Raw genomic sequence first — 24,592 nt, forward strand, 5'->3', positions numbered from 1 at the left:
CAAGGTTTCCTCCACTGTCCTGCAGAGAGAGGTGGGGGCTAGCAGGTGGCTCTGCATCCCGTAGGTGCTCGCAGATACCAGCTGTCCTGCTCGTCGGGGCTGCACAAGGGAGCATTTCCAAACCTGTTCAATGCCTCATTTAGCGCGTGCACATGTGAGAGGGAGGAGAGGGAGAGTCAGGACAGCTTCAGAGGTCTGTAACATGCGTAAGCATCTTCTGCCGGCTCTTTCAATACCCAGATTTTGCTTATGAGTTACGGGCTTGGTGCAGGAGCTGGTGGGTGAAATCCTATAGCCTGCCTTATGCAAGAGGTCAGCCGGAGGGTAGGGTTTTCAAAAGCGCTCGCCTCCTAGTTTCAGAGGTGATTGTGTCATGTCAGCTTCTAAATCCCACTGACTGCTGGGGAGATTTGAGGCTCCTGAGATGCTCTTAGACTTGGTGTTTTTCAAAGTACCTTAAATGATGGTCATTGCTCCTGCAGGCAGAGAATAACCGCCTTGGAAACCATCCAGCTGAGGGGGGCTGATAATGCCCTGACGGCCGCCTCAAATGCAAGTTGCTGGGCTGTAACTCTTCTCACATAGCTCCTACCCAGAGCCAAATGTCTGCGGGATACGGGAAGAGGAGCTGTACATTCAGACTCTGGAACTGCTTTAGTAACAGTGATACCGTTCACTCCGTAAAAGGTTAGCAAAACCCTCCTGATCTCTTTAGAGCAACCTTGAAAAACTATTCACATCCTCAGCAAGTTGTTTTGTTGATGGCAAATAAAATATTAGGTTTTCATGCCAAATCTCAGCAGAGCAATGCAGGCAAGTAAAATGTCTGTTTGGCTGCTGTGTTTCCATGGCAATGCAGCCAGGCTATACAATAGCCATCTAAGTGCCCACTCTCCCAGATTAACTTGACAAATGACATTAACAAATCAAGGTTTGCTGCGCAGGGAGAGACAAGAAGGACTTTGCTTGCAATCTAGTAAGTGCAGGAACAAGGCAGGCAGCTGGGTTAAAGCAAAGACACATTAAAACATTACACCAACGTAACAGACCCATAAGCTTCAGAGCAAATGACAGTGAGGTATGGCCAAATAGATGAGCCCAGCTCTTTCTCCATGTCTTCTTATTCACCTCTATCACTTCTTGGAGGATGCAACTGCTGGGTACATCCGAGGCATTGAAGTATTTTCACAGCTGAGGCACAGACACAGAGATCAAATCCCAAACACCATGTAGCTCTCCCATAGCTGAATTTTTCGTGCTTTTGTCACGCTGGAGAAGTCAGTCCCCTCTGCCTGTTCTTCACTGGGACAATCTGCTTGCAAAGGGATGGAGCCGAACCACCCTGAGCTGGAGTCAGAGCTTTCCTTCCAAGCAGCTGTCCATCTAGTTGGGTGAGCTGGCACAATTTAAAGCTTCCCAGCATCTTTCCAGCATCTCAGATTTGAGCCTGATATGACTGACTCATTTCTGCAAGGGCTACCAAATTTCCTTCCTCTATCCCTTTACAGAATCCTATCCACTCACCTCCATCCTGCCTCCCTCTCACAGCACTTGCTCTCCTCTGCACAGGAAACAAAACTTTTACTGTTCAAACTCCTTCCCAAGCTCCAGCCAATTGTGCAGACAGGTTTATGCTCCCTGCTCAGCACAGGTCTGTGCTTTGCCTAGCAGGCAGGGCCTGGTCTGGTTTCTCACCCTATAGTTATGTGTCTGTCTCAGGTGCCCAATTCCATGCTGGATCCAGATAGGGATAGGGCAGAAGAACTTTGAAGGCATCAAAATTGGCCTGTGGTTGAATCAAGTAGTACTATGAAAAGCTAGCACTGAGAGAAGGAAGTCCTTGCTTTTCTTGGTAGGCAGCCCCAGGCAGAGCTTAGCCACTAAAATGCAATGGCACTTTCTGGTGCTAAGAGCATCTCCTTCCTCATGCTTTGAGTGATGGGCACAGCCAGGCTTTGGAAGGGTTACAGGACAACCAGTGTTTTTGTGCACGCCCAGGAAGGCTGTGAAGACACTGATGGATATATATCCCCCTGCTGAGGGCAGTAAGTAGCTGGGAGCCTTAGCTCTTTGCTGGCTTGAAAAGGATTATCATAGCAGAGCAACCTTGTAACAAAAAGGGACCTACAGCCACCTCCAGGGAAGACTAAATCCTGCTGCACTCACCAAGAGAAAGTCACCTTCCACAAAAGGATGCAAACACCAGTGCACGGTGGAAGGCTTAGCAGCAGCAGTATCAGTTGAAGGAAAAACAGTAAGGAAAACAGCCCTGCAGTTCAACCAATATACTCTCTCCAAAGAGTTAAGTCCGAAGATTTAGTCTAGTGCTCTGGATATGGTGCAACTTTTTCTTCTTTTCTTTAAATCAAATATGTTTATTTTTGATTACAGCTCTTCCATGAAGCAAAAGAACTCGGGAGGTTTCTATAAAAGCACTTCTAAAAGCAACATTAGCTAACCCCACATCTCTTGAGAGTGCAGCCAATGACAGAATCATGCTCTTTGGCCAGTAGCCGGAATGGAGCTTGTGATGGCCCTTTTCCATGCAAAATCCCACAAGAAAGATGTACTGTCTTCCTGGGGATGCTATGCCAGTCCAACAGACATGAGCATCTTCAGCCATGCCCTCCGGAACAGGACTGCTGCTTTAAGAGTTATGAAAATTAAACTCTCTGTCATCCAAAAACTGGATGGCATAGTTATACATGAGCTTTGCAATACTGATGTGGAGCTCCCTTTGCCAAAGTCAGTTGCCAAAAGCCCCAAAGCCCTACTTCTTTTGAAAGAAAAAGTAGTAAAAGGCAAGAACACTGGTGGTTCCTGGCTTAATGAAAGTCATTTGTGCTCCTTTTGCAGCTAGTGGTAGCCTTACAAAGCTGAGCTGAATAATGGAATTAGTCCACTTTCAGAGATTGCTCAATTAGCTCTTGGTTAAAACTGTTAACATTGAAACTTGATGAGAATAGCAGCTCTGAGGCAGTTTCAGATTCATTTCTTACTAAGCTAGAATGGCTTTTCTCTCTAATGAACTCCCTTTCTGGGGTATAATGAATGTCCTTTTTATTAGCTATGCTGCCTTCCCAGTAATAGATGCCTAGAACACAAATGCATGGGAGATTTTTCTGAATTCAAATGTCATTTACTGGCCACTTTTGCACCTTTAGGCTGGAAACGCCATGATACCACTTTCTTCACTTTATCCAAATTAAGTGCGGTACAGTGGAAAACTGTTTAAGCTCTCAATACTAAAGCTGGGCTACTGAAGGCATTTGGCATGATTAGGAATTAATTGCTTAAAGCCTGATGTACTTGGTTTGCACAGGGGGATTTACACCACTAGAAAAACCTCAACCATTTGCCTAAGTTCCTTTGAAACTATTGACAGCACTTCGCAGTGCTGTTACATAACAGAGCTGACTTAATCTGGCAGAATAACGTCAGGTCAGATGCTGAAGCACTGAAGACAGCACAAGTGGCACTAGGGCCCTCAGCTGCCTGGCTACACAGATGGCAAACGTTCCCCTCCTGGCCTGGGAGCGATTCAACCTCATGCGTGGTTTGTATTAAGGAGATAAAGGCAAAGTCTGCCTGTCCCACCACCCCACGTCCCATCTTGATCCAAGCGGCAACAGAAATGTCATCTAATTGAAAAGAGAGACTGTTGCAGAGGACGCAGCCTCTGCGGGCTGCGCCTTTTCATTAAATGTTAATATGACTGCAGTCTGCTCCTTTTCATGCAAATCTACGGCAACCTTCAGACTCCCAGCAGGATGCTAAAATGCCCTCTGTGCCAAGAGGGCATCTTCAGCTGCCGTGGCCCAAGGATGAAAGTTTAGACCAACATCCACGCCCTCATCCACACATGACATGGAAGCCCAACTTCAGCAGAAGCCCTTGGTCCCAGCCGTGGCATTCTCCAATTTTTTCTTGGGACTACAAATTTTTGAGCCCAAGGCAGAGAACATCACCCCCAGCAAGACAAGACACATGCAACTCACCTTCCATGAATGGGCTTGCTGACCCATAAAACCTCTTTTCTACACTTTTCCCAGGGGTCCCAAAGCAGCCCTTAGAGTGCTGTTTGCACAGCATGGGCACAGATCCCCACAGTTATATCATAACCTAGAAATGCCTCCAGCATACAGGCCTGTGCCCATCTCCCTGATCGTGCTGGACGTCAGCATAGAAATAGCAGCATTTTTAAAGTCATCCTTTGAAACACAAATTCTTCACCCTGTGCAAGCATTTCTCTATTGTCAGGAAGACATACCTTCAAAAAGGTTTGAGATCATCGCCGACAGCTCCAGGAGCTGCTCAGGTTGCAATCCCAGCTCCGCTCCTGCAGATCCTCATCAGACCCATTTTGTCATTTCAGAGAGCCACCAGCTCACAGAGATATCATGTCTCCGAGGGAGCTACGGGAGGAAGGTCAAGGCCTCGTTCACTCTCCGCAGAGCCGCAGGGGAGGGATAAGCAGCGACAGTTAGCACAGACCAAAATGGTATGTTCAAACTAAAGGTCTCAGCTGGCGGATCACCACGTGGGCTGTGAAGCTTACTTTGGGGAACCATGTTAAGAGGCTCTTGAGCAGGGGTGCTGCCTGGCAGCCTGGGGCCAGACAAGCCACCAAAACAGTTTTCTCTGGCCCATCAAAATCCTGGTGGGCAAGAGAGCCCAGAGCCAAGTCAGGTCCAAGAGAATGCATAGGACAGGGGAAATACCCTGCAAACAGAGCTCCCAAAGCAGACATCGGCAGTCCATGTTCGCATGATTACAGCCTGTTACGCGACTGGCTCCGAAAGCAGAGCTTATGACAAGAACATTCTCCTAGACACATAGTATTAGTGTCATCCAGAGTCCGGTTAAGAGGGGAATGGAAAGAATTCCTGAAGAAATGCAGACAGCCTCTCTCCTGACGCGCAAGTCTCCAGCCCCATACAACAGAACAGCACTGATTCATATCAGACCGCATTTCCCACTAAAATGAGGAAACAGGAATGAAAGGCACTTTTCCTTGCAGCTAAAGTTTACGCAAGTGATTTATAGGTCAGAAAAATTAGCAAGGTCGTGGCCGAGTGCTCCGCACAACAGCACGTGTTACATGGCTGCTGACCACAAATTCCAAGACCCATTAGAAGGAAGCAAAGGGCAGCATGATGGAGAGTTAAAGACGCTTTTTGTCCATTTAATTAATTAGTTAGGTCTCTTTTCCATCCCCTGCAGCCTTCATTAATGTAACATTGAAGTGAAGGAATATTAACAATTCAGACAACACATTAATATTAACACAACACCTGCAAAATGCAAATGAAAGTCCATTAGGTAAACAGATGATCTTAAGCCATCAGAGCAGAAACAATATTCTGACATTTCCAAGCAGGAGTATCCTGTGGAGATACTGTCCATCACTTCCACTCCATTATAATGCCATGGCCCTTGTAAATAGGGGCTCCTCATCTGTTACTAGTCCCTGAAAGGATGAAAAAAAAACTTACATTTTTCATTAAAGTATTTTCCAGTTTCATACAGAAAGTGTCTTTCTAAAGCCATGTCGTGAACTAGAAAGATTAGAAAGGATTTTTAAAAGGATTTTATCTCTGCACCAGTGAAGGATGAAGATAAAATTGAAGCTGATAGCTTGTACATATTAACCTGCATTTAGGATTGCTTCAGAAGCTGAGCTTTTGGTTAAGATTAATTTGAGATAAGCTTTCTATATGGCAGAAACAAATGGTCAATTGCCCAGAGAACTGACAGACCCAGAGAACTCCTAGAACTGTCCCTCACATGCCATGTCTCTCCATCAGCTGGCTGATGTCCTTCTCCCAGCTGTTTCAGCTAAGGAGACTCGCATCCTGCGTACATTTCTCCCTTGAGGTTTTTGGTTTTGCTACGTGCAGCTTGCCTGGCATTGGAAAGTTGATTACTTCTAAAGCAGGAGACAAATTGATGGACAAAGGGGAAATAACAAAGAAGGGATGAACCTCCCAGCCTGGGAGCGTGAGATGGCCAATGACTGGGGAGAGCTTCCATCTACCCATGGACAGACACGACCCTGGAACAAACAAACAGGAGTCTGCAGAAGCTCACAAAGAGATGAAAAACAAAAGCCAGCTAAAAAGGTAAAGTAGTCCATGACAGTAACCTAAATAAACCAGCAACCAAAGACAGCAGTGGAAGGCAACCCAGTGTCTATCTTATGACGTCCATGAAATGAAAGCCAGGCGGTGGTTTGCTAAATAATGCCCTCCTTCTCTGGCGGTCTCTGGTCCAACCTCCTGCTCAAAGCAGGATAACCTCCAAGCTAGATCAGGTTGGCCTTCTCCAGCTGAGCTCTGGAAATCATCAAGGATAAATAGCCACACCACAGCCCCTCTTGAGTCCCTGTTCTAGTTCTTAACCACTCTCATACTGGAAAGCAGTGGTAACTGGAGTGTTGTTTAGGCTCTTATGAAAAGAGCTCCAGGAGGAGTGCTCACCCAGATTGGCCAGCCTTTAGAAAGGGCCTTGCTGGAGAAGCATTTCTCTGGAGAAAGTGGCTGCAGATCAAGGGAACGGGAGCCACCACCAGGACCACTCGGTCTGAGAAGATCGATGTCAGGAAAACACTTTTCAACTTAGCAAGGTTCCTAGTGGACCCCCAAATCCAACTGATTCTTGGTCTGGGATGCTCTACTGAGGGTGCTTTCCAGGTGGGGCTGTGGAACAAGGATCACAGCAGTGTCTGTCACTACACCACTTCAAATTCAGATTTTCAGTTGTAGCACTGAGTGTGGGCAGGTTAAAGGGAATAGTTGTATCAATACAGAGTGAGGGATCCAGCTGGCTCCAACCATATTATTCTTGGTCTGAAATTATTGTGAAGCACAACACATGAAAGTTCTGGTTACCAAGACTTTCAAAGACATGGAAACCCTAGGGGGAGGGGAGCAAGGTATGAGGGACACAGACAGCAGATCGGGGTTAAAACAACCAATAAAAGCTGGCAAGGAGATGAAAGGGAAATGGGCAACACAGCATTTGGGGGTGCTGTCTTCTAAATAAGGACTACTGAAATAGTCTGGATAGTTTCTGTTTTTGGGCAGCCTTTTGGCAGATTAAAATGTCCCAGAAGATTTTTTTATCCAGCTCTTACAATTTTAAACAAGTTTTTAGGTGAGAAAAACACGCTTCTAAAGAAAAGAGTTAGGCATAGACCTGAGTGAAAAACAATGAGCAGGAGAACTAATGTATCACATTTGTTGAATGTACGATCAACAGCAGGTTTCCTCCATGCCCCCCAAAAATAAAGCCAAGGGAATGAAATGCAAAGAGATGAGCAGGGTGGAAAATTTGTAGAAAATTTAGGCAATGTGCTCCCCCCTCGAGTTTTCCCTAAGCACAACCAACCACCCTGCATGGCCTCAGCAAGCAGGCTCGCACTGCTCCTGGAGTTACAGTGTAAATTCCTGACACTGTCTTGCCCCCTTTGCAGCAGGACAGTCAGTCTTTTCCATCTGTAACTTCTCTCTCTTGACTTTTATGTGCATTGATTCAAAAGCTATTTGATTTGTTGGCATAAGGTTCTGAAGAGTCTGGTTTGGTCTAAGGACAGCTTGAGGTTAAAGACAGCAACGTGGTTTCACCACCTTGTCCATTACAAGAAAATGTTCAGGCCTGGATTTCCAGTCACGTTCCCGTGAGCCGACACATCACGGCAGGCTGAAATTAGCCTCGTTTACGCAATGGGATTGAGAAGAATCAGCTAAACGTTGTAGCAAGTTTAGCACACAACAGAGAAAGCCAAGCAGCACAAGAGCAGCACACTTGCTGTCAGAGAAGTGCAGAAGGAGTGTGTACGGTTATAGTGACAGAGGTTTGTTCACCTCCAACTGGAGCTATGCACAGACAGACAGCTAAATGAGGACAGATCAGGTAGTTTCAATGAGACTGTAAGAGGTAAGGATGGGTGGTCTAGCTATAAGCTAGGAAGAATTGTGTTCCTAATACCCAGAAGTGGCTGAGATGACTCTCCAGAGCTGACTGAGAGAGGACTTTGCATCTCATCATGCTGCCAAGACTGTAGAAAAGAGAAAATAAGCTCTGTTCACACTGAGGTCTACAAAATCTCACAGACTGCTGGGTGAAGGTAGCAAATGTGTCAGTCCCTGGCTCTCACAACATGATGCCTAATCTGGTTACTTCTGCTGGTGCCTCCACTGACTTTTATAAGCCCCTCAGCTACATCTAAGAGCAGAGGAATCAAAATTAAAATCACTATGACATTCTGAAACTTCTCCTTTGGGACTGGGTTTTACTGAATCAAGAAAAGCTTGTTTAAAATGAAAGACAAGTTTGAGGAGAGACCTTGCAATACTACCTTTGAACAGGTAGCATTTCCAACCTTTTAACTGCTAGTTGCAACTGGAGTTCAGCAGCAGCACAGGTTAGCCTTCTGCAAAAGCCTACCATCACCAAAAAAACAGACATGCAAATCTGTCAGCACATTTGTGTTGCTAAAACCAGCAGATTTCAGCACTGGATCCCAGTAAGATCTGCAACATTGTCATCTTGGCATAGCTATGTGCCTTTTAATCCTTGGAAAAAGAGCATTTCAAGCACGGATTCTTGTCTTTGCATTTGAGTGCTGCAAAGCCAAAACAGCCTCTTTTGGAACATGGGACATATCCTAAGATGCCCTAGAGTTTTCTTGTCTTACGGACACTAAGTAGTAATCTTCGTATGACAAAACTGAAATAAAACCATATATCCTTGTATCTTAGTGAGTCTCTAGTCCAGGCCTGACAGATACCTGACCCACCTCCCAGACAGTTTAACACTTAAATGAACAGGGCACCTCTGTGCATTTAAAAGTAGGAAGCACAACATTAAATCTTTGATATCAAAATCACCATCCTGGACTGAATTGCAATGCTTTCTTCTTTCCTAGTGCCTGTGTCTGTCAGTCTATGATGGGACTCATCAGAGAAAGTCATCTGCAAAGACCCTGGTGTTGAAACTACAATGGTGGCCCCAGCTCTGGCACAGCAGGACTTCAGTACTACAAACCACTAGATGAGTGGTTCAGACTCTCATGGCGGTTGGATCCCAACCAGCCACATTCCTTCCTGGCAACCTGGCTTGTCACACCTTCGTGCTCAGCAGTCAAGTGTGAATGACTCAAGTCCTAGATTTCTGGCCACTAGATCTACATGCTAGACTATCCCTTTCCAAATCTGAGAGCGCCAACCTGAAACAGCTCATGTGACAAGTTTACTGCAACCTCACAGCTCAGACACTGCTGACAAACCTCCTTCTCCCCAAACCCTGAAAACATTGTGGCATGGGAGAAGAGCAAGTGGCCACAGCGACTGCTACCACCTAGCAGATCTCAAAAGCTCAGGTTGCACAAGTAGGAACACACAGAGGTCACCCAGAGAATTTAAATGCAATGTCATGTCTCTCTTGAGTCTGACATCAAGATATCTGGAGTGGGGCTGCCCAGCCCTGTACCATGAGTTGTTCAATAGGGTCAGTGTAAAAGGTTTGGGAACTTCCTCCAACTGATATACTTGTTGTTAAAGCCAGATAGCTGCAAAGGAGGCCAGTGAAGCTGAGCTTCCATCAGAAGCCCTTCACTGATCGATTCCAGCAGGGAACAAAGCCACTAAGAACTACTGTGTGCAGCAGCAACGTGGCTGTGCCAAGAGGTGCAAAGAGAAAGGAAACACACACATACCAATTAAAACACATAATCCAAGTGCCCTGGAAGGGCAAAGCAGGAGGTACAATAACTTCTGTTACTGCCCACATTTCATGTGCTCGCTTACTGCTGTCCACATGCACATCAGCAGCTTCTGCAAGTGCTTGTGGGAGCGGGTCCCTCTGCAGCAGGAGTGGTACCAAGCCCCTTTCTGCCTGACCTTGCACTGTAACATACGGAGATAAATCCTATACTGCAGGGAAGCAGTTCAGGAGCAATGCATGGTTCAGCTTGAATGTCAAGGCATGGGAAATGCAGCTTATGGTACAAGAAACCCAAGCACATCACACCCTCCTTGAAAGCCACTCTCCCATCGTTACTTAATATCCTGCAAGTTTCAGCCAGAGACTCGCTCTCCCTTCCATCCGTGCTCTGAACTGGCCTGAGAATGGCTGGGAAGAAGAAAAGGAGCTTGAAATGAACTGTGGAAAGATTTAAGTGCTTTAACTGCTGCTTTCCAATACAATTTTCCACTTGGGGCAGGGGAAGGGAAGGAGGAGAGCCTGACAGCAGTTTAGAGCCAGTCACAATTGTGACAGGTTCTTCTTTTCCATTTCCAACCAACTCACAGAGGGAAGGAGTACTTTAACCTCCACTAATTCTCACAGCCTTCTTCCAGCCCAGGGTTTCAGAGCAGCAGTGGCAAACTCTTAGGACCAGTTACGAGCAGGTTCTGTCTCAAACTATGCTGTTCAGCTCAGTGCAGTAAAACTCTACCACTTGCAAAACCAAGACCTAGTGTAACTGTTACTACAGTACTCAGTTTGCAGCTAAGGGTCATCTCCCACACGCAGTATCAATACTGCCAGAGAACGGGATTACAGAAATGACTTCTTGCACACCACAGTCTGAGAACAGGCTAAGGCCATTTAACAGATGCATCTGCTGTACATCCAGGCCATGTCCACACAAAAAAGGGAGCTTAACAGATGAACACATCACTTCTGCTTTCTTTCTCTGGCTCTCAGAGAATCCTTCTGTAACACAACTCCCACTGTCCCATGATGAAGTTTATTTCATTTATCGGTACTTACCATTGGATACACAGCTTGAATGTGGGAACATGCTCTTAAGAGACAAGAACAGCCTGAATATACACAAATCCCATGAAATGGTTTCTCACATAGTCACATGCTGTTCTGCTTCCTTACAAACTACCAAAGTTCACTCAAAAAATCAGCTTTAACTGAAATGTGCCTGGGCAGGGGCTCAGCACCCTCTAGCTCAGGACTGCAGCCTGCACCCAGCTGCCCTGTGGTCCTGGATCTGACTGCGTTCCTGCTCCAGTTCCAAAGGGCCTGACCTATCCTCACCTGATCTTCCCTGCAGAGACTTGGCCCCAGCTCCTACCCATGTGGTACATTCCCAGCCTCTGGCTGCAGAAACCATCTCTTCATGCATAGCGATGATGACATGCACACACAAGACCCGTGCAGAGCTGTCCCCTCTGACACTGCTGCCTTGCAGCTGTCCACAGATATTTTTAGGATTACCCTTTGCCTGTGAATAACATGGCTGTGGAGGTGATGCTGCTGTAAAAGCTCTTCCTGGCTGCCCTGCAGTCTCAAGAGGAGGTGAAGGGAGCAGCCGTGGCACAGTGCAGGCTGCCGGCTGAGAAGTCACCCACAGATGAACAAGGCTGCTGTCACCCCCATTTCATCACCTTGAACAGCTGATGGCTCCAACCGTGACAAGTTTACCAGTGCACAGACAGCAGGGAAAAAGGCAGTGTGGTTGTGTGTGTACAGCCACATTGTAAAGGAGGAAACGGGACTGACAGTAAATCCAAATTTAGTGATTTGGACAGATTATCCAGGGATGCTGAGATTCACATACCAGCAGCCATCAGCAGCTCCCAGCAACTCCACACTGAGCTCTGGGTCACACAGGAACTAGCCTGGAGAGCAATCACTATTGCACAAATGCTCTTGAGCTGCAAACAAAGGGGACAGAGGAGTTTCCCACTGAAAATCCTTGAAATCTTTATCTCCCTTATGTAGGCCCAGGAGGGTACTTCCTCCTGCTTAGACAAGTGAAGCCACAGCAAAGCATCTTGCAGCAGTTGGAGATACTGGTGAGGAAACACCCAGTGACATCAGTCAACAGGCAACAGCAGTCACGGAGGTATGGGACATTCACCCCACCAGCATCACCACGCTCCCCACGCCAGCACTTGTGACCTGCTCTGTGTTCTGCTGTGAACAAGCTTTTCCTCAAATTCAGTCCTTCTGAACTAAAGAAAATTTTCCTCAAATTGTCTGTGGCTTCAACTAGCCAAATATTTTTTTAAAGTTGACTTCGGCCCTGCAACTGCCACTCACAAGCTTCCTATGCCTACGACTGCTTGCTTGAGTGGAGACTCGGGATCTGCTGGCAGCTCCCTGCTAGACAAGGACAGCCCTCGCCCCCACTGGTGGCCAAATCTCAGAGCAGGACAACACCACGCACAGCAAGACCAACCAACGCAGCTTGGTGACCAACAAGCTCCTCTAGTTAATCCCCTCGTCACAGTGGCACTGTGACATTTGCCCAGATGCCAGACCATCTGCAAAGTCACTTCATCGCCTTGTCCCCTCCCCTGCTGGCTCTCATTCCCCAGCCTTAGGGACACCATTTTGGTTGAGCACTGACTGCATCCACTTCACAGCAAGACACATCTATCCATTCATTCTGAACCCCTCCTTGTTTTTTCTTTTTTTAGTGAAATGCATTTCCTACAGTCATTCCCAGACTTGGCCCAAGTTCCACCTGCTAATTTTTGTTTTGTCCCGTTTCAAATGATTTAAGCCTGTATCTGCTGCTGAAAGACTCTTGTGGCCTGTACAGTGGAGGCAGCAAATGGTACAAAGTGTCACCTGGCCACCAGAGGCACTGCACTGCCACTGCACTGGTCAGTGCTGCTTAGGGCCAGGGGGGCAGGAAGAATTCCCTGCGCCACAAACCGCTCTGGGAACCAAGCCTGCAGCACTAACAAACTGCCCACGCTCAAATCCTGCTGCCCACCCCCCACGCAGGAGCTTTTTATTCCAGGAGCTCTGTGAGCTACTCTAACACTGAAAGGTGAAAAAACAGTAGCGGTGCACACCTAGATTTTCATTTTGTATGTACTGACAGTCTCCCTTTAATCCTACTTTCCACGTTTAAGGTGTTAATGGGAGCCCTGATGCATTTCAGAGGGAACACGCACAGACAGAAGACAGATGCGTGAGTCTACAGCCCTGTTCCCAAATTTCACATCAACTGCCTGTTTTGTTTATATCCGTATGATACAATCTCCATAAAAGCAATCAACCATCACCAAAAGGAGATGTTTCAATACCTGCACAGCGTTCACACCGATCAGGCATCAGGTTTGCTTCTATGATGCAGAGCAATATAACGGATTCCTTCCACAAGTTCTCCAATGTTGTTATTAAGTATTGCTTCTCTAATAAAATATGCTGCAACATACAGTAGTACATGATGTGGCATTTACGCAAGTCTTTTCTCTATATAGGACTTGCTGGCTTTTAAACAAATCTGTCTCTTCTACGCACTACAGAAGCACAAGATGAATAATTATCTTCCCTGCTTAATAATGTTTTTGCACTGGCCAATTTAACAGCTAATCTTCACAAACCTCTGAGATAGTCCCCCAGCAGCTACATTTGCATGTTGTAATCAAGTCTTGCTATTAAATCATACTTTGCAACAATAGCTGAGCTGTCAAGTATAAACAGCAGCTTTTGCGCTGGCACCGTGCAGACGAAAGCTGCGGATAAACATGCGCAGAGCCGCGCTGTGCCGCCAGTTCAGAGGGCAGCCGCCCACACTTCTGGGAGCTCAAGGACCGTTGTACCCGCTGCGGATCTTGGGACAAGCATCCTTTGTCACTGTCTGCTTTATGGAGCTGCCAGACAGCTTGCAGGTTGTTTTCTCCGGTCCTGCACGTTATTCTCTGCAGCAGCGAGAGTCTGCTAGTTTGGCCGTCGTGCTGCATCTTGCTCCTCAGGCTGCTTTCTACAGTGTCCTTGAAAAACTGAGCACTCCTGGTGCAAAAGAGACATCCTTTTGTCACAGAGGTCTCTCCCTTGGCTGTGTGGGCCAGGGAGATGGTATAACACAGAAGGTCTCTCCCTTGGCTTCTTGACTTCCCTGCTCCTCCCTGTCCTACTCATCCCTCCGAAAGCTCATCCTCCAAAAGACGTATTAACACCAGCTTAGCTCAGCACCATATTCCTGCTCATGGGTATTCACTGAGGCAACATATCCCTTCTCCTCTGCCTTCCTGCAACCTCAGTTTTCTCTTGACTGTGATAGTGACTGTGAAGATGTGAGTAACCCAATTATATCTATCAAACAACTGCACCAAGAGGTACTTCCTACAAGTTCCCTGCTACACACACAACTGCATTGGTCCAGTTTGCTATCGGTGCTGAAAGCTCTTACTCTGAAATCAGCTTCTGCTTTTCTACACTGCCCTGCAACCTGCTGCAAGAGCACAACAGCATGAGGCACAATTTCATCATGGTGAGGCAGATCAGATGCAGTTTGGTTGTATCAATGATGTCTTTCTGCCCTAATGATTCTTCCTATGCATTAGCACAATATTTATTTCTATCTTGTCCTGTATTTCCCATTATTCCAGAAGATCTGACAAGGTGTCCTTCCTTTCAATACGGAGACAGAGGAAGAGGAGAATTTCTTGCTGGAACTGGCCCTCGCACCGAGCAACTAGGCAGATCAATCTAGATTCAGTTTGTCTCACTGTTGGGAGCTGGAACTGACCTCACGGTGGCCCAGCTCAGAGTGAGTGTGCAGGGACAGCCTGCCACACAGCCTTTCCAGGCTTTACACTGCAAACAATTCACACTGCTCTACATCTCTTCCAAGGGTTTGCTTGCTCCTGAAAACTGGACACTTGTGCCCAATCACAAGTTGCCAGGTAAGTGTCACCCCATCAGTGCTTGTCTGGCACCAAGACTCAAGTGAGCACAGAGCATAAGCAAAGCACAGAGAACTCATCAATAAGATGACTTCTCCAACAGCTGCCCTGCTTCACTGCATCAGAAAGGCCTCATCACCTCTCTAGGTCCCATCTGACCACTAAGTCTTTCCCAGATGTATTTCCATGCCCTAGACACCAGCATGCCTAGTCATGTCACAAGCACATGCATTGAGGACAGCAGCCCTTCAAATGTTCTATTGGTGCAAATGCCCAAGGCAACTCACCACTTGCTGCTCTGGGGACTACTATATGCTCTTGATTGTGTCCTTCTGGAAACTAGCAGCTCTCAGCCCCTTCACATCTGCTCAATACAAAATACCACTGAATATCACCACGTAACAGTCTGCAGAACCTGGAAGAGTCTAACCCGGGGATGGATCAGTTCTTCTCCTATTCTTAAACACTTTCCCAATCATCCATTCTTGTCTGCTGTCAGAAGGAGAATATTGGACTACACAGACATTTGAGTCAAGGTAACATGGCTTTTCTTACCTTCCAGGACAACTGCATGTGTAGCTGCTCCCTTTACATTGGGATGAGTAGGGCCTGCATCAACTCTTTCTCTAAATCAGGCTGTTTAACTCAGACTGTCTGAGCAAAACCAGGTTATCCCAGAGATCCAACATGTATAAGAGATCTGCCAAGGCTGGCTTCCAACCAGAGGGATGGGAGATGCGATGAGCAGCTAGAGACATATGTCTCTGCTCAGCTTGCAGAGGCAGAACAAAACATCTACCTGCAGCCCAGAATGAGGCAAGAGCTCTACTGAAGGAGGCATAAATGAGCAGGGATTTGATCAGCTAGACATGCTGAGTAACAAAATTAATAACTGTTGTCTTCAACAGTCCAAAAGCTAGCAGAGGAGCAGGAGGGCAGAGAGGGGGGACAAATAGCACAGAGTTGCTCACCAGACCAGTGCCAAGAGTATCACGGATGGCCTCACAGCAGTAGTAAAGCTGCACAAGACCTTACCCAGACTGTGCTCTGCACCACAGGCTGACAGGCAGGACTACCTGTACCAGACAAACGAAGTGTGGCAGGTAATCGCATCCGAGGCAACAGAGCTGAACACACCCTCTTCGCAGGAACTGAGACTTGAGCAGTAATGACAAAAATTCACTTTCTTCTATTCCCTCCTGCTTGATGATTGCAAAATTCTTTATAAATGCTCATAAAAAAACTCCCATAGGACTCTTGGGCTCATTTCTGCTTTACAGACAGAGGTGGAGTAGAGACAGGCTACGTGACTTACCAGAGACCATGTAAGAGACAGTAACTAAGCTGGGAGGTGACCCTGGACCTCTGGCCCCAAGGAGTGTGGTGAGTGGCCCAGTGGAGTCAACTGATCTCCAGGTAACTGGACATTCCCAGAGGAATCAGTGGAGGCCCAAACACTTGCAGTGTTTCTTGGCCAATAATGATGCTGTTCATTTAAGAACACTTTTGCTTAGCCCTATTTTAGATGAGGCAAGTGAAGGACACAAGATTGAAGGTGTTCAAAACTGATCTGAGGACTTTAGAGCCATTTACCATTAAAATTATGGAACATTAATGCAAAGTATGCTGAGATCCTTAAGCAGGTTCTACTCCTCTTGAGATCTTTCCATTAACTTGAAAGCAAGTTGTGCCCAAATCCTCTTACACTGCCGTGAACCTCTCAGACAACACAAGCAAAGCCAGGTTACAAATCCATTAGGCTCCAGATTGACTAATGCATGGCAAATTGAAAGAGGTGAAAGTGCTAAGCTGCAATAGGAACACTATTCAGGGCGAGTGTGACACTGTGAGGAGTGGAGCGTAGAAATATGCTTGTGATTTGAAGCTCCTCTCAACAAAATACAGTCCTGCTGATACAGTAATGGAAAAGGAGGAGGGAAGTGAGGAGGGAATAGCTTTCATTGCTAGACAGAGTTAGCTGTCCTGAATTTTGCAGAAACAGCAGAAAAAGCAGCAGGCCCCAGAACAAAGCAAGGCAGTAACCAGAAAAGTTAAATCCCTCACCCTTGCTGCTCTGGAGGAAGTAATGAGAGGGGCTTCCTCTCTCACCTTTTAATTTATGAGGACATCATTTCAGACAACAAGCTGTGTTGAATGCCCAACTCAGCAGGACTTAGAGCTGTTCAAACCCCTGTTCTTCCAGGCCAGGCAGTTGGCAAAACCTTTGCAAAGAAGTGAGTGGCGTCAGTGCAAAGCCGATCCCTTACACCAACACAGAGCAGTACGCCAGGATTTCAGACTGGGAGACTTATTATAGCATCTGACTCCTCTACCTGAAGGGCTTAGGTAGCTACTACTCTGTATAACCTACTACCCTGTAGGGTCTAAAAGCATCTTCCACAAGCGTGCTCTTGTCCTTGAGAGACAGAGAATCCTCCGGGCACATTTTGCCAGTGGTTAATCTCTCTTGCCTTTCAAATGTGTGCTTTATTTCTAGTCTACATGCTTTAGCTTCCAGCTTGTAGCTGTTTAAGAGAGAGCAATCCCAGCTGGTTGACAATCCACCCGGTTACTCCAGCTTACATTGCTGCTCCCCTGCAGAATGACAATACTTAGTGCTGAACAGACCGTAGGGCCCTGCCTACGGCACACTGAAAGCCCTTGCTCTCTTGAGGCAGAAAGCACAGATCTAACACAGCAGGTTGGCAAGCAGGACTGGAAGGTCTATCTCTGAGCAGAGCTCCTTTGATTACCGTCAGCACAACACATGCCCCGAGTACTCAGCATCCTCTTCAGTGTCTTTGTTCATATTCCACCGTCTGCTGCTGTGTGCAACCTTCCACTGTTGGTTTGCATCTAAAGCACATACTAACAAAGCGATAGAAGCGTGCACATATACTTGTGCTCTGGTCCCACTGCTCTCTGCTTGTAATGTTGCAGAGAGAACTGGACAGCAAAACCTAGACCCACCAGAGAAACCACTACCCTTGGTATATTCATACTGCTGGCAGAGCATGTCTATCTGGCCCAGAGAAATGCTCAAAAAGAAACACCTCAGTCATTTTACTGGAAAAAGTATTGAGAAGTCCCATAACAACACAGTCAAGAACACAGAAGCTTTGCCAAATCAAGGACTCCTCTTCCATATTTGTTATTAAAAACTGCACAGAGACCCTGTCTGGAGACAAGGAAGGGATGATTGGCAATTTTATAGCCAGATCTCAGCTCACGAGGGGTCCTTCTAGACACAAAGTCAATCCAATAACTTGGGTTCATGGCAAAAGTGAGAGAAGCTTCTTGTGAAAGGACTATTTCCCCTTACGCATGTAAGACCTGCCCTCTCCCATGTTCCTATAGGCTAATCAGACACTTGTCTGACTCCAGACTACTAAAAAGACACAAATCCATAGGTTAGCAATTCCAGCCCAGATGCAGCTCACTGCCTTGGGCAGTACGCCAAGGAAATGATGCTGAAATGATACCAAGGGCTTCCAAACATACTGTTAAGCAAATGAATTTGTAAACAGATCTCCAGGGATAACACATGGAGACAGCATCACTGACTCAATCATAATTACAGATGAATTTCTCACCTACTTGATTGCTACTGAATACCCAGATATCTAACACTGGCAAGGAGGTTTCACAGCTCCTTTTCTGACAAACACTCTGAAATAGATGAGAAGACAAACTCCCCTGGTTCAGCACAGGTCGAGGAGGTGATGCACTCGCCCAGGTTTAAGAGCCCAGTTCTTCCTCCCAACTGAGTAAGAAACATAGCCTGTCCACACACAGGTACCCCAAGAGGATTCAGAGAGAGATTTACTGGTGCACGTGGGACATTGTGTAGGATGCCAAGGAAAGCCTCAGACATTCATTTGGAAGGAGCCAGGTCATCTCCAAATCCTGTTTGCTTGCTTGAGGCAAAGGCAGGTTTCTCTGGTCACCTTTTCCATTCGCAGCCCCCACATCACAGTGGTACTCCAAGGAGTCAGCAGTTACTATTTCTACAGCAAAACCTGTTATTAAATAGCAGTGTGGCAGGAGGAGGAGGAGGCAGGTCAGTGCTGCACAAACCAGCTAAGTAGTACCGTGGGCAGAGCCCTTGGCAAAAGCCCGTCCTTCGCAGACAGAAATTGCCAAGGGGTCCCTTCTGCAGGGAAAGAACAACTCCACAGCTGCTCAGTCTCAGGTGACAAAGGCTATTTTACAGTACATGTCCCAGCAAACTTTGGTTGTGGCATACAGAAAACTGAGCTCATAGCTCATGCAGGAAGGATTACATTTCCCTGGAATTTTACAGTGCAACATCCCGATTAATTCTCCAGAACAATTTACCCTACGCTGAACCTATGCCAAAGCCAGGAGGACTGGATTATCTCCACATACGGTGACAGAACAATTCACCAGCCTTGCCTGGCCAACTCCAACGCTTTACTCCTTGGCAGGTGAAGAATACACATCACCTGCTGACTTGGATAAAGTCCGGTGCCAATGAGTCAAACAGAAAACAAGACATGAATCAAAAGAAAAACTCCAGCCTGCTTAGTCACCCTTTTTGTAGAGTGCATCTTCTCTGTTGCACTACCCCACACCCTGGCTGGCATTTTGCTTCTAATGCCATCCCCTTTGAAACCTCTTCCACCAGAGTTTGGGAGTGTTTTAAGCCCAGGGTAGGCTAGCTTAGTCTCAAACCCAGGGGCAAGTTACAGTCAAACTGGTATTCTTCCTACTCAGCAAAGGAAAAACAGGCTTAATTACCCCAAGTGCTTCTGTTTCTTTCTTATGGCTTCCAAGGACAACCAAATGCTGCCACAGCTCACCAGGGAAGGGCCACAGAGCAGCTCAGCTACCTGCAATGCAACAAGACTTGGAAAATGCTTCCTGAAACCTAGTAGTGTGCAGAGGTGAGTACAGCATCAGCGAGCACAGGGTGTCTCAGTCACACAGCTGCAGTGTACCTGGACTTGCCTCATCTCGGCTAAGCCAGCTCTTCCAACAGGGCACCCTAAAGTAAAAATCCCCCCTTGGAGAATTTGACAATAGCTGGCAGATCCAACACTAGAAACGGAGGATTTATTTTCTTTTGATCTGAAATCTAAACAAGGCATTTCTTAAGCTTCAGGCTAACAATTCCTCCTAGACAACATCCCTCCAAGCCTGTCAGGGGATTACACACGTGCAGACTTCCCCAACGAAATCCCAGTCTGCAACACAAGACAGCTAGAGGAGATGCCACTCAAACCTTTCTGGTCAGAGCAGGATAGAGCATGTATTTGCTGACCACTACTCACAGTCAGGAGAGACAGGCACTTACTTCCCTCACACTGATACAGGCAGTGTTGCATCCCCTTGCTGGGATGCATGCCATGAAACCGCATGTGACAAGGCCAGCGAGGTACCCAAAGACCATGTGAACTGTGTGGCAGCCCTTTGCACGGACAAACAGCTCTGAAAGCCTCAATTCCTCATAAAGACCAAAACAGACTGTGGTGAACCTGCCAGCTCACTGCAAAGCAACCAGGTCCATGCTAAAGTCCAACACAAGTTGCACCTGAGACAAACATGAAAACAAATCAGTCGTGCTGTGTCAGCTCATTCACACATTCTGTTCCTATCACTCCAAGTGATAGCTCTCCTAGCTAAAAAGAATAACCCCAAAGCAATGCTGCTTTGCTGCATTCAGAAAAAAGCACCCCCCCCCAAGTTCTCCTTACACCAAACCCGCTGCAGTGCTGAACGGTAGCAACAAATGGAGTGAGCTAATGCGTTAGTGACAAATAACCCGTTCAAACATTTCAAGCATAATTATAGGCTAGCTCTCCTGATACAACACTGGGTACATCACTGCAGATATTATATTCACCTCATGGGAAGATTGCACAGACGAGCTCCGTTGGTAACCCAAACAGCATTATGCATCGCTAGCCTGTCAGCGTCAGGAGTGTATGCACCCTGGCATTTGAAGTCCTGGTGTTTAAAGCAATAATCCAATGTAGCAGGCATCATTGATCTCTATATAAAAGGGGGCACCGCTATTCCTATCAACTGGAGCTATTTTTCACATCTCATCCTAAAGAGTTGTGTGGTGCTGCCCGCAAGTGGCTACACTGCACAGCAGCTATGTCTATAACACTCTGGGTCCCTGGAGAGGAAAAATGATCAATACTCCAACGCTGCTTTTGTAAGAGGTCTCTAAGTGCTCCTCAGCAACACGCTGCTCCTCTGGGTTTAGAAATTACTCTGAAGAGAACAAGAAAGCCCCCACTGCAAATTCATAATCCTGATACAAACCCCAGCTGCAGCAAGGAATTAAAATGAAAATCATTGGAGAACTGCAAGCTGGTATATCAGAAAAAAAGTCATTCACAATGTGAGGAAGAGACCTACAAAAGAGACCAATACCTAGAGACAGACGAAGCAGAGAAACCATGTCAGAGGAGAGCCAGCTGGGTGGTAAGGAAGTATCACAACTCACCACAAATATGGTCCACGTAACAGCGTGAATCATGACAGCGATGAGTAGCTCCGCTCCGCGACTGGGATGGCAGGACCCTGAACACTGCATCGCTTGAGAAAGGCAACACTGATCAGAAAGCCCCAAGGGAAAGGCAAAGGGACTTGAAGGGTTGGGCTTGCTCTGCACAGGTGAGCAAAGACTCAGAGGTCTTCAAAGAAGTGTCTGAGTAGTGACAGAGAACATGGAAAGCATTTTGAATTTTCTCCTTGGTTATAGCCAAAAGACTAAACCTGCAATTAAGTTATTCCAGAGGATGTGAAGTTGGCTTCAGCTCTTCCTGTACTGGTGCTGGGAGAAGTCTTCCACGATTACCTACAACCTTCTCCATCTCGCCCTTCCTGCTGAGCAGCAGCCCCCAGGAGGAAGGATGGGCCAGGCACATGCACCAGCAGGCTGCAGTGTCTAAGCCTCTGAAGCTTGGCACTGGGCACCAGGCACTTCAGCATAGCTGATATCACGGTGTTGACCAGGGATCTGGTGAACGCGTGTGCCACAAGACAGGATTCATGAGTGAGCTATGGTTGATACGAACAGCATGGCTGGTCTTTTACTGCCCAGCTGAGTTTTGCAATTAGATCCTGTGCAGGGCCAGAGAAATCCAGTCTGAGCAGGAGGGAGCCGTAGAAAGCCAGTCTCACCCTAAACACCAAATTCTTGTGGCAATCACAGCACAGGATTGTTTGCAACACCTTCGTTTTACAGGTGTGACTGCTTGGGGGCCTCATGAAGGCGGATGATATGCTCCTGTTCAGAACATCACTGAGCGCATGCCACCAGGCCATACCCCATGTCGCAGCATGGGGCTCCTGTTGGTGGTGGTCAGCCTTCCTGGAGCAGCTAGTGCAACAGCCCTGCCCTCCTTAGATTGTACTGACTTATCCCCATTGTAAGAATCAAGTAACATGGCTCAAAAATCAGAAAGCAGACTGCTTTCATGTGCATGAGGTCAAGTAATTTCCTCTGGAGCCAGGAAAGACTGAAGGGTGGCGAAGGACAGGCAGCTGAAGAGAGGAGAGCATCTGGGTTTAAGCAGGAAAAAGGAGAAGTGATGTTCTCCTAGTCTCACCCCTGCGACTGCAAGGTGGTAGGCAGTGCTCTGCCCACACGGGTGCGATAGCTGAGCGGGTGTCTAGCGAGCACTGTGCCAATGAGCACTGCCGTAGTGTCATGGGCAGGCAGGTAAAGAACGGCTGCCGGGAGCAAGCCAAACTTCCTTGGCAGGATTTATCGTTTTAAAGGCAACAAACTCCAGCTGATTGCCCTTGTAAAAGCCTGCATGGTACTTGCACTTCCAGCCTAAGCAATAGAAATTTTAATTGCTTTGGTAATTACGCTTTCAGCAATACTCCAGCCCTTTGCTCTGCGAGTGGAGGCTAATATGCACTGTTCTCCGGTGGCCCCGTCTGGCTGCAGCTTGGAACAGCATTTGCCACTTGGAGGGGAAGGTACACTCCTCTGGGGCCAGCAACGGCACAGAGCCTCCTTCCAGACCCCTGTGCACGCAGAACACAAAGGTCCCCATCGGCTGGGGTCACATCCACTTCTTCCTACTAAAGCCACCATTCAAGAGCTTCAGGTACGTGCAGTCCTGCTGCTACACTGTCCCCTCCATCAGCCACAGACCTGATGCTCTGAAGGATGCCAGGGCTCGAGGGCGCACATTTGCAGCCTTTCCCATGAATGATCTTGCAGAGATGCACAGCATATTGACAGCAGCTTTCCTCTAGGCTGCAAACAGCTCTAAACCAGGGTGCAGACACAAATGTTACGTTGTTTTAACTTCCAGGTACATTATTAAAAGAATGCACAAGAGCTGTTATCCCCAGGGGTCCTGATCAGTACTGTTAAATCCTGTCTAGCCTTGTGAGAACACAAGGCCTACAATCTAACTTGGAAAATTGCTATGGAAAAATTATCACGAAAACTGCCATGCTATGCTATGAATAACAACCCTATAAAAGACCAATGCTTGAGAAGTATGGTCTCTGCGTGGCTGAGCAGGTAGGGGAAAGACAGGAAAGCAGCACTAAGTCCAATGCTTCACTGCACTATCAGCTGTTCAAACGCGATGCTGTCGGCAATCAAGGTGCAGTGCACATGGATGCCTCCAAAATCATCGGGGGTACGGCCAGGGATGAGCACGTCTGCCTCAAGGGCAATTTATCTGCAAGAGCACATCAGCTATAGCGCAGACCTTCACGCTCCAATCCACCCGACAAGTATTCTGTGAGCCCCTGGGCTGCGTGCACAGGGCTTAGGGGGATAAGCACGTGTTAAAACTTAGCGAGGCTCTCCTTGGGGAATGGATATCCTGCTCCCCTCTCCCCCCTAGGTGGTTAAGCAAGCTATAAAATACAAAACACAGGGCCCCGCAGGGAGTTATAATTGTAGCTTGGATTTGTCAGACAGGCACAAAGTCTGGGTTTACTTGCAATTCCACTCATCTTGCCTCCACCGTATTTTTCTAATCCACCATCCTGGCTGGCACTTCTCTGGGCGTCTCGGCTCCCACGGTTGCCAGAAATGCAGGTCACAGCCATACATCTCTAAATCAACAGCTGCCAACATACTGCAGCTACTTTGTTTCATGTTGGACCATTCACAGCTAAAAACAAGGTTTCCAAGCTGAACTGCTATTGGCCTTAGAGCTTAAACAAAATAGCTCCACTCCCATCCCAGGAGTTTCCTCAAACAATGGCACAAAACACATACAAAAGCCTGGGGAGAGGAGGGTCTGTGGCAGAAAATACGCCTGCTGATTTTTGAGATATACACCACACAATTAGAAACACTGGATTTACAAACATCCTTAAAACAAAACCCATTAGACCTAGGGGTTTTCTCTCCCTCACTGTCCGTTGTGTGCAACTGCCTTTTGAAACCTCAAAACCAAACATTCTTCCATTTTCCCCCTGTTGATTTTATCCTTTTGCATTTAACTGCATGTTTACCTGCTAGACTGGTGCAGCCGGAGACATCAGCTCTTTTCATTTGTGCCTCTGGGGCTGAGATAGTTGGGACAAAACCGTGTACCACATGCGGATCGCCAGCTCACTAACGGGAAGGAAGGACACTGAGCTCTTCCCCCAGAAACGATCCCTCTCTTCTTAAACAAGGAGATTTCTCTGCTTAGAAAGGGGTAGATACTATTTGTGGATGGAGTTTTCCTTGTTGGGACTCTTCTCTTCAGCATTTCAGAGCAGATCTAATAACGGTGTTCCATTCATTAACAGTTTCACATATGCTCTTTTTTTTTAGGTTAACTTGCAATAATTGGCAAGAAACAGAACTATATGGGTGGAGGTGACTGGCTATGGATTCATGACATACTGGTTTTCATGCAGAGCAAACCAGTGCAAACACAGAAATATCCTGAGTAGTGCTGCTGCTGTCAATTTGATAATGA

At 47.0% G+C, this 24,592-nt stretch overlaps 1 protein-coding gene across 3 annotated transcripts in view; it reads right to left on the reverse strand.

Moving 5' to 3' along the window:
• The window catches only part of DIS3L2 (DIS3 like 3'-5' exoribonuclease 2), a 201,515-nt gene that overhangs the window by 16,497 nt on the left and 160,426 nt on the right, over positions 1-24,592 (reverse strand). The window lies entirely within an intron of this gene.

The sequence above is a fragment of the Rhea pennata genome, chromosome 9, assembly GCF_028389875.1.
Source record: "Rhea pennata isolate bPtePen1 chromosome 9, bPtePen1.pri, whole genome shotgun sequence".
NCBI classification, from domain to species: Eukaryota; Metazoa; Chordata; class Aves; order Rheiformes; family Rheidae; genus Rhea; species Rhea pennata.